We start from the raw sequence: 7,864 nt of genomic DNA on the forward strand, positions 1-7,864 counted from the left end.
GACCCCTGTGAAAGGGTCATTTGATCCCCTGAGATAGTTAAGGTTTATTGTGCCAACCTGGCTAATAAACACATGTGGGATTAATTGAAGGGCAGAGAGATAAATGGCTGGGTGAGCCTCACCTTTCTAGTTCTCGGGTCTCTTGCTTTCTGATGGTCAGACGAGGGTGCAGCTGCCTTAGCCAGTTCCCTGCTTCAGCTGCCAAGGCTGACTCCCTGTGAGACATCCCTGAGGAGAAGCCACATGGACCTACCCCGAGGCAGTCCTGGGTGCTGGAGCAGCCACATGGAGACCCTGCCAGCCCTTAGATGCTTAAGTGTTCAATGATTCAGCTTTCCTCCTGCAGTCAGCATCATTTTGTGTGTTTTGTGAGATGGAGGAGGACTTTGTAGATTGGCATCGGACATATGGGCTAATGTTGGACGTATGGGCTTGGACAGCACTTGGGTGGGTTGCTTTCTTAATGCACACTTACCCTTTATATAAAACTCTCTCATATATATAGGAGTTTCTGTGGAGTTGTTTCCCTAGTTTACCCAGACTAGCCACCCCCACCAAGGGGTCGCAACCCACAGGTTGAGAACCACTGCTCTAGAGCGTGTAGCCTAGAGGACAAAATTGCCAGAGTTGAGAACAAATAGGTTACCTTAAGAGGGAAGGAATTAGGTTCTGATTGCGAAACTGCCTAGTGCTGGCAGATAGCACGTGAAAAGATGGTCAACATCATTGGCCATTCCAAACCCACTGCCATTAAGTAGATTTCAACTTAACCTATAGGATAGAATAAAACTGCTCCCTAGGGTTTGAGTATGTTCCTGTAAAGATTTGTAACTTCGGGACCCCTGTACAGCCATTCTACTCTGTCCTGTACAGCCAATGTGAGTTGGAATCTACTCAATGTCCGTGAATTGAATGGTTAATGATGTTGACAACTTCATTTTACAGACAAGGAAATTGAGACTTTGGTGAAAAGGGGCTTTCTCAAAAGCATATGAACTTCAAAGCGAGGCCTTCAGCTCTTAATTTGGATCTTGCTGCTAGACTCTAGCTGTTCAGAAGCGGATGGATGGTCGCTTATGAAGCATGCTCAAATGCTCAATGGATACCCTGCAGCACCCACTATCTGGTGACTGCCTCACTGAAATGCAAGTGCATCTCTCAATGTTAGAGAATGATAAAGAAGAGATCTCCCCACACCTAAGCTTCACATCCACCACTTTGTGGGTTAGAGAAGAAAAGGCGCTGGTGTGTGAGAGTCCATCTGTCAGGCCCCTGACTTCCTCTTTCATGTTTGGAAAGAGAAAAGGTGAGGGACGCAGCAGGGTGGCTAGGAAAGGGCCAGGCTTCCGTGGAGCACAGGTGTCACCTGGCCACCTTCTAGCTTTGCAGCCCGGAGGGCAGCTGGTGATCTGAGCCATTATACCTTTGCTGCTTCCCTTTCCTCCCACTTCTTTTCCTTCTTTCTGAGGAGTTAAAAAAGACAGGAGCTGATGGACCAAGCACACCCATGCGAACCTCTGTTGGGCAGAGGTTTTGTGATGAGAGTAAATGATGGCAGTGGTGGTTCAGAGCTACTATTCTCACCTTCTGTGTGGGAAACCCGGGTTCGATTCCTAGGCAATGTACCTCATAGCAACAGCTATGAAGCCAAATGACGTTTCAGATGAGCTTCTAGACTCAGATGGACTAGGAAGAAAGATCGAGTCCTGAAAACTCACTAATGAAAAACACCTTGTGGCAAATCTGCAAAAGATTATGGGGCTGGCACAGGACTGGGTGCTGGTGTGTTCTGCTGGGCATGGAGTTGCCATGAGTGGGGCCAACTTTCAATGGCAGCTTACAACCACAGCTTACATTTACACCATTTTTTAGTTGTACAGTAAGGCGGAGTGAAAGAGATTTTCTTTGCATTCTGTGGGCAAGTTTTGCTGTACCCAGGTCCAGTTCAGTGCTCCCCCTGGGGAGCCGGAAAACAGGGTGAGAGGCATTGCAGCGGACAGTGTAGTGTAGTGTCTGTACTGTCAGTGGTCAGCTACAAGCCTGGACCCCGTTCCTTCTGTATGGACTTTACTCTTTAATGTCCGCATGGAAGAGTTCCCATAGTTCTTATCAGCCAGCCCTCTACTCCCCAGTTTCTGTCTGCTGGGGTGCCTGATCTAGCCTTAGATGACATAAGCTGGCATGGGAGCACACATTACCACATGCGTATTTTAAATCCAGTACATCCAAACGACTGAAAGAATTGATTGCACGAAATAATGTGCTCTGTCATTGACAAACGATTTCAGCAAGGCTTGTTCAAAACAAGAACACCCCACAAAAAAGGAAACTCTTTGATATCACGATTCCATGTCCACGTGGTTTTCCCCATATTGTCAAACAAAAACTGGAAGACAAACTTCTTGGAGTTTTCCAGATCCATCTCTGCCTGAACTCTTTCCAGGAGACAAAGACCTGTAGGTTCATTTCTAATCACAAGCCTATTGAAAGGATTCTGGCTAACTGGCATCGATAGGGAGAAGCGGGATGAAAAGAGAGGAAACAAGAAGGGGCAGCAGTGACCCCACATGTGGGCCCCAGCGGATTGGAAAATGACTTAGGAAAAAGCGACTTCGTTAAAGATCTTTGGAACTTGCTTTTATTAGGTTCGGGTGGTGGTCATGGCCCTCGCTGTGCCACTGGTTAAGTAGACAGAGCTGTAGATTGAATTCATTGTTCTCCTCCTAATTGGTTGGCTTGACACATGGTCTGCTTAGCGCACCAAGAGAACCAGAAGGCACCTTCTCCTAGCTTGCCAAACTAGATCCTCAAAAAAAGGAAGACTTGAGCAGTTTTGAACAAGCGCATTTCTTGCCTGGGAAGAAATTATATAAACAGTGGCAGTATTTGCCTAGGTCAGCAATTTCCGTTTAATTTTAGCTAATAGCAGCAGGCCCATCACTGTTGGGAGACAGGCAGTAAGCACTCCACCCGTGTAGCCTTAGGGCAGGGAAAGGTCTGAATTACCCCAACAGATGGCCTTTCTGGGAGAAGAAACACAGCTTAAATCCATGAGCCGGAGGTTGCCAGGCTGCATTGAATTCAATCTGTTCCCAACCTTCACCTTCACCGGTGGCCTCACATGCCTTGCCTTATCATCTCCTGTAGCCAATGCAGGCAGCCCAGCCTAAGACCAAGTTGTCTCTTGTTGAAAACAAACAAAGTTCCATTTCATTTCAGGTGGCTTTGCTTCAGGGTCTTGATGCCATTAGTGTAATTATGTTTCTCTTAGATGATGTGATAATGGCTGTGTGGCTGATCCCCCAGGTGATCTGACTCAGTGGATCACATATCATAAGTACACCCTCTCATAGGAGTTAAATAGACTACTACTGAAAGTGCTTCTCAGTGTATATGCCACTCCTTCATATTTTCTTCACGTAGTCTGCCACAGCCTCCTATGATATATCTGATAACCTCAAGGGCACAGAGAAATTAAGCCTGGGGAGTGTGCAGTGCCTTTTTAAAAATCACGCATTTAAATAGAAAGTGCTGGTAATCCTTAAGCCCAGCCTGTGACCTGGTTATGTAAAGCCCTTGAGTGCAGAATGTTTTTTTTCATTTGTTAAATGGTCAAAAAACGATCAAAGGGGGATGATTTGGGGACATGTGGCAGTTTCCTTTGATTTGCTTTGTGGTCCATAAGGAATGATGAGGGCAACGAATGTACAAATGTGCTTGACACAATTGATGTGTGTATGGATTGTGATAAGAGTTGTATGAGCCCCCAATAAAATGATAAAACTGGAAGTGGTAATGCTAGTACAACTCTTTTTGGTATGATTGAACTACTGCATTGTATGATACGTGGATCAAGTGCCAATAAAACTATTTAAAATAAAATACAATAAAGAGCATTCTGGCTTTAAAGAAAAAAAAAGAATACGTTACTGGAACGTGACACTGTGGCATGTATACATATCGTCTATCAAGCTCTCTAAGGAGCCTGGTGGCACAGTGGGAGAAGCATTGGGCTGCTCACCCACCAGTCTGCTCCCATGAGGGTGTACTACCTTGGAAGCCACCAGTGGCAGTGGCGTCTGGTTTGGTTTTGAGGCTACAATGACAGAGCCCACAGGGACTTCCAAGTTTAAAATAATTACTGTTTGACTCTTGACAGAAAACATTTGTCGACCTCTAAGACAGCTTCCAACTGTACCCTGGCATAGCTGCATGGGATGATAGAAAATGCTAATAAAAAACAAACATGCCTTGAAACTTGGCATTGGCCCATCATTTGATCCAACAGTCAATCAAACCCAGGAGCCGATTTCACTCACAGATGTTATCTTTTGCAAATGAGCATAGGAGCTGACCTGTCGTTATTGTCAGTCTTTGTTTCCAATTCTATTGAAATGTTTTAATTACTTAGAGCCTGGGGGTGGGGGAGCACAGGACAGAACACTGTATTAGTATAAAATCATCAGTATTTCAGGTAGCCTTCTAAAAATTTTTAAAAACATTTTATTAGGGGCTCATACAACTGTTATCACAATCCATACACACATCAATTGTGTAAAGCGCGTTTGTACATCATTCTGAAAACATTTTCTCTCGACTTAAACCCCCGACATTAGGTCCTCATTTTTCCCCTCCCTCCCCGCTCCCCCCTCCCTCATGAGCCCTTGATAGTTTATAAATTGGTATTTTGTCATATCTTGCCCTGTCCGACGTCTCCCTTCACCCACTTTTCTGTTGTCCGTCCCCCAGGGAGGAGGTCAAAAATTCGATCCTTGTAATCGGTTCCCTCTTTCCTACCCACTCTCCCTCTACCCTCCCTGTTTCGCCACTCATGTCACTGGTCCTGTAGGGCTCATCTGCCCTGGATTCCCTGTATTTTCAGTTCCCATCTGTACCAGTGTACATCCTCTGGTCTAGCCAGACTTGCAAGGTCGAATTCGAGTCATGGTAGTGGGAGCGGGGAGGAAACATTTAGGAACTAGAGGAAAGTTGTATTTTTCATCATTGTTACATCACACCCTGACTGGCTCATCTCCTCCCCAAGGCCCCTCTGCAGGGGGATCTCCAGTGGCCTACTAATGGGCTTTGGGTCTCTACTCCGCACTCCCCCCATCATTCACTATGGTAAGATTTTTTGTTCTGATGATGCCTTTATTTTTAATATGCAAATCTGCCTATGCTAAACCCTGAGCCATCTTGGAGAGGGTGATTTTTATGGAGAGAATGAAGTACGCCTATTTCTGTAGTTTCGCTCAGTCCTAACCTTAGCTCGCATGCTGCATGCCTCTTGAAGTGTTCAATCAGCTCCTTCCCCGATGTTTTTCACTTTGTGTGCAGAAGTATTTTACCCCAACCCACGTCCCCATGTGCCATAGCAATAACACACAGCATAATCCAGAAATGTGACAGGAGAAGGATTTTCTTTTTAACTGCAAGTAACTGAAAACCAGTCCCTGCTGTCCCAGTGAATCGCATCTTTGATTTATCAACACCCCCAAGGAGAGACCTCCTGGCCATCTGCATCCTTCACCTCTCTAGGGTTGCTTTCCAGGGGGCCTTTGTAGTTCTGCTTGATGGAGGGTGCCTGAACTGCTCAAGGGCAAATTTCACTGAGATGTCAGGGACTGAGAATGAAATGCAGACACTAATGTTTTCTTCCACAAATTTGATATGTGTGTCCACTAAGGGGACCTCAGCAAGATTTAGAACATATCTGTCCCTCCAGAAAGCACCCCTTCTGCCATTTCCAGCGAATGACAACCCCCTATCCCCATATCCACTTTTGAGTGGCCACTTATCAGGTTCTGTCACCGTGGATTAGCTTTAGTTGTTCCAGAAAGAACATCACTAAAATTGAATGTTAGATTATTCATTCTTTGGGGTCTGTTTTTCTTTTCACCACACATGTTTTTTGTCTATGTTATTGCCTGTCTTTGCTCCCTTTTATTATTCAATAGGAACCCACTGTAACACTATCCCACAGTGTGTTTATCCATTCTTATGTTGATAGACACCTTGGCTGTTTCTAGTTGCTGACTATTATGAATAAGATTGGCCCAAGTATTTTACATGCCTATGTTCTCATTTCTCTTAGATAAATACTTATGGGATGAGTGGGTAATTGGTAGATTTAAACAGTTAAAAAGATGTTTTGTTTTCAAGAAAATGCCAAGTAGTTTTACAAAGTAGTTATACAATGTTAAAGGCACGCTAGCATCATGAGAGGTTAACTTTTTTCCAACACTGGAGATTGTCTGGCTCTTTTCTTTTAGCAATTCTATGACTTAAAAAAATAATTTTATTGGGAGCTCTTAGATAGCATATAACATTCCACCATTCAATCACATCAAGCAGTATTATGCAATTGCTGCCACAACCAGGTTCAAAACATTTTCTTTCTTCTTAAACTCCTTCATATCAGCTCCCCTTTGTCCCCTTCTTCCCCCCCTCCTCCCATACTCCCCCCAGGAACCCTTATTTTTTTTCTATAATAGTTTTGTTCTCCATATCTTAACACAATCCTATCTACCCATTCACATACTATTCTGTTGTTTGATCCCAACAAGTGGGGTAACCCAGTCATCATTACTATCAGTTCTCCGTTCCAACTCTCTCTTCTGGTACCCTCAGAGAACCATTACTCCTGTTACTGTTTCTGAAGGGTTATCTATCTTGACTTTCATGTACCAAGCAATCTTAAATATACAGATGAACATACACAAATATAACATGCTTAATGAGGTAAAACAAATAAAAGTCATAATAGTAAGGGGAGCAAATATTAGAGAACTATAGGGTAGTTATGTGGTTCATCAGTGCCATACCACATCCTGGATGTATCATCCCTTTTGATCAATCGAATTGTATCTGAGGAATTACTGAGAGGTGAAGAATGGGTAAACACAATAGTGGGGTAGAAGGAAAGAAAAATGAATATATATATGTGTGTATTTGTTTATATATGTGCATATATATGCAAATGCAATAAGGAAGCAGATGGATTTGGGGCTCTACTTAAATCTTACCTCAGTACAAGAACGGTTTGTTTTAATAATGCGGCATTGTATGTATGTATGATATTCACCTGTCTGAAGACAAAATGGGTGCATAAGTGGTGAAGAAAGCTGATGGTGCCCGATTATTAAAAGACATAGCATCTGGAGTCTTAAAGTAAGCTTGTGGTTAGGCAAGTGGCCATCTAGCAGGGAAGCAACAAAGCCCATATGGAAGAAGCACACCAGCCTGTGTGATCATGAGGTGTCAACAGGAAGAGGTGTTAGCAGGTCAAAAATGAGCACCCATAGGGTGTGAAGGAGCGTGGATGTAGAGGAGACCCAAAACCCGCCTGTAAGATAATTGGACACTCTACGGCTTTGTAGTGGTATCTCACTGAGGTTTTCATTTGGATTTTCCTGATGACTAATGATATTGGGCACCTTTTTCTTATGTGCTTACTGGCCATTCATATATTTTCTTTAGTGAAGTGTCTGTTCCAGTCTTTTGATAATTTTTAATGGGGTGATTTGACTTTTTAATCAGTGGTTATTTGAGTACTTTATATTTTCTGGATGTAAGTCCTTTGTTTGTTTTCTGTGTCCCAGATATTTTTCACTCAGCATTCAGCTTGTCCTTTTATCCTCTTAACAATGTCCTTTGAAAAGCAGAAGTCTTTAATGTTGCTGAAGCCTAATTTTGGTGAAGATCAATGAAGAAATGATATGGAGACCATGTCTGACCACTTTGGGCTATACTAAGGAGAAGGAGAATGCAACTCCACACCAGGCCAAGGCTGGCTGTCACAAGGCAGAGATCAGCTATGACCCCTGAGATAGTTCCCTGCTTCAGCTGGCAAGGCTCACTTCCT

This window comes from Echinops telfairi, unplaced genomic scaffold (assembly GCF_000313985.2).
Source record: "Echinops telfairi isolate 266 unplaced genomic scaffold, ASM31398v2 ScPeMD7_53;HRSCAF=182, whole genome shotgun sequence".
Taxonomy (NCBI): Eukaryota; Metazoa; Chordata; class Mammalia; order Afrosoricida; family Tenrecidae; genus Echinops; species Echinops telfairi.